The 3,438-nt window shown below is 32.7% G+C and overlaps 1 long non-coding RNA gene across 1 annotated transcript; it reads left to right on the top strand.

Annotated features, from left to right (window-relative positions):
* Nucleotides 1–340: 340 nt before the first annotated feature.
* LOC106305436 lies at nt 341–1,517 on the top strand. Its single transcript, XR_001262985.1, has 3 exons — nt 341–488; nt 592–901; nt 1,287–1,517. It is a non-coding gene; the product is annotated as an uncharacterized LOC106305436 (long non-coding RNA).
* Nucleotides 1,518–3,438: the final 1,921 nt, after the last annotated feature.

Here is a 3,438-nt window from a genome sequence, read left to right as displayed (position 1 = left end):
CACCAGAGCATGACACCTGTCAATTTCATGAAAACGCTGCGTCTCATTAACGAACTTCATTCATGGTGAGTTTTCTTACTGGGCTTCATATTGGGTTATTTGTTTGATTCTCTATGGGCCTTTATTCCACTTAAAATTGGATTTCTTTTACGACTTCTAGCTGTCCTTGTTATGCTTCGGTTCATCTTACCGGAGACCTAGAAATCTGAAAACGTTACCGAATCTGGCTGAATTCAAGCGTGTCTTTAACGCAATCATGAACGATAGCTTTAAATCCTATCACGATTCATCAATGAATGCATTCCCTTAACTTTCTTTCTCTGAATCTTAGACTATAAAAATGTATGTCATATCCCTAAAATTCATCTGTTCAGTACTCTTAATCATAAACTTCAAAAAAAATCCAGTGATAACATTGGTTATCTCCGCTGTTAAAATTGTTTGAGGGTCATCAAGCAACTCATGCTCTGCGATATATATCTTGAAAAGTTGTTGTTCCCGATTAACTAATGACCTTCAATCTATTTCTTCAAAAGTTGTAGATTCTCGATTTGAATGATTATTAAGGTTTTGTTTATTGATGTTTTGCAGGGGGAGATAAGAAGAAGATAGAATGGAGGAAAGATCAGATCCGTTTCAAAACATTTGATTACAATGCATTTTAGAAGCAAGGTCTGGGAATCTTCTACGACGGCTGACGTTATCTCCAGAGATAGCTTGGTGGGTTTGATCTCAAGCTCTGTATTGTAATATGTTTCTTCTTTGGCGTTGAATCGAAGAACAGAGGTCGGAGAATGGTGGCTCTATCGTGAATCAGGTTGCTATCTATAAAAGCTGCCTATACAGAAGATATGCACACCTTACGCATGGTTGCTGGAGCTATTGCTGATCTTTGTGGCAGGTGAAAATAACACAATAGTTTGATATCAAAATAATTTTAACTTGCAATCTAATTTTCTGGGATGATTATAGGAGGCAACAACATCTAGTGACAAATGAGAAATTTGAATTTTTCAAAGATTGCATTTAAAAACCATTCCCATAGTCTATGCATATTATATGCTCAAAGAACCAAATAGGTAACCACATTTTAGTGTACATACTCCTCCTTTCTTTGTTTATCTGCATATGAAACTTGATATTAAGTGACCCACAATCTCCTCATTGAATTAGGAATAATGTAAGCCAAAGTTGAAATAAGTGTTTGCTTGATCAGATCATATATAAATTACCATTTTCTATATTTTTACATTTATTTGTTACTGAGATAGTTTTTTTTTTTGCAGGATGAGTCGAGCTTCTTCTTACAGCGTTTGAGGAATGATTGCTGCAGATGTTTCTGATTAAGTTCTCCGTCAAGTTGATAAATTGGTCATGAATAATAAGCATGCTGCTGCACGTGAGAATTTTTCAGTCAATGTAATAATTTTAATTCTTTCTTTCGACCCTATGCTCCTATGCTTATACATCAGCTTTGATGTCTATACATAAGCTTTGATCACTGTTACCAGTACCGACTCATGGAAAATCTACTTTTCATAATAACCAGGCGATTAATCGTCAATAGTCTTGGGATTTTCAATTAAACTAATAATGCCTCAAGGTGATGATGAATCAATTCATGGGGGAGTTGCTCAAAAGCGCTTACACTGTAACACTAACATCATTTGATACTTGAAGGAGGCATAGAAGGTGCATCACTTGAAATTCTCATTTCTAAGCTTCATCCAGATATGAAATTTTATAACTTCAATCTAGGCTAGGATTTAACCATTTATTAATGTTCATCTATAATATTATTTTGCAGCGTGAGCCTCCAATGTCATTTTCACAAACCCAGTGTTTGTCATATGGACATTTTGATGAACGTGAGACCTCCTTGAGCTTCTTCAAGGGTAGGTGGAAAAGAGGGTCATCGGAAAGTGTTTCATTTGGCGCATAAACATGAGATAACATTGTTGTCTCCACTTTTCCTTTGTTTTATATATTTTAAAACCATACATGATGCATCTTATGCTTTAGCATGAATTTGTTAGCAGAGATTGGTTATAAATTGAAGCTGGTTTAAAATAAAAATGGTTTACAAATTCTTATAAATACAAATCTTGAGTTAAAGGATTTTTCTATTCAAGTTGGATGTTTGTATGCTTAAAGAAGTATATAGGTTGGTTGCCTTCTGTAACTTTTGACATTAACACATCAGTGTAAATTTTTTAAATTGATAATAAAATTTACATTTTTGTTAACATTTGAACTATATATATTAACAATACATTAAATTTTGCATAAATAATCTTAATAGCTAACAATACATCAAAAAAGGGAAACAATTGCATTTTACACATTTTTGTTCATGTGAGTTTGAGGAAACATAAAAAACAAATTAAAAATCAGTATCATATTTTAATGCTACTTGCTTTTTTAGGATAATAAAAATTTGATTTCTTTTCAAGTCGTTTAAATTATAAAATTTAAGAAGAAATGTATTAAAAATCTATCAAATTCAATAAAAGCAAATATTTTGAACAAAGTAAAGTAGTTATATTTTTAATTAATTATTTTAGTATAGTAACTAATATATAATTTCTATAAAAAGAGAAATAGTAAACTTTGTAGTGAAAATAATGAAAATTATAATTAAAAATAAACTAAAAATTCTATTTAAATTTAAAATATATTTATATCATTTCGTTCATTTGCTTACCTGTCCGTAGGGCGGGTCCGACCCTAGTCTTATATATACATAACAATATGTATACAGAGAAAACATATTTTCTGACTCTTTGTATTCCAATAGTGGATTTTATGTCATTTATCATTATCATTTAGATTAATTTTAATTATGTTTAAAATCCTCTCCGAGATTGGACAATGTTGTGTTTGAGCATCCTTATGCTCCATTTAAGGATTAGCCGGTGTAAATTTCTAGGTTTTGTTGAAGAGATTGGGAAATAGTCACCGAGGAAAAAAGATGGTGGAATGAAAGAGGGAAAGAGGAAAAAAGTTAATATTTTGAATTTTAAGTTAGTTATTAGAGTATTATGGACTTGTTGTAATTAGAGAGTTTAGAGACTGAATATTTCTATGTTATTATTAATGATCAAGGGGATTCCTTTATATAAGGATTACAAGATAAAGATAAATGGAAATAGTACATATCCTAATCCAACAAGAAATAGGAAAACTACTAAAACATAGAAAAGGAAAACATCTAAGTTCTAAGTCGGCCAAGACTAGACGACTTAATACTAAGTCGTCCAAGACTAGCCGACCTATCGGCCAAGACTAGCCGACCTAATACTAAGTCGGCCAAGAGTAGCCGACTCTCTCTCTCTCCCTTGGACGCGGCCGCGGCTGGGCCTAGTCGTGGCTGATGGGCCTTCTCTTCTTGTCTTGGTTAATGGCAATCCACTCCATGATTTATAACACTCCCCCTTG

This window comes from Brassica oleracea, chromosome C7 (assembly GCF_000695525.1).
Source record: "Brassica oleracea var. oleracea cultivar TO1000 chromosome C7, BOL, whole genome shotgun sequence".
Classification (NCBI taxonomy): Eukaryota; Viridiplantae; Streptophyta; class Magnoliopsida; order Brassicales; family Brassicaceae; genus Brassica; species Brassica oleracea.
Note: the sequence above shows the minus strand (reverse complement) of the source record. Positions and strands in the feature narration are given on the sequence as shown.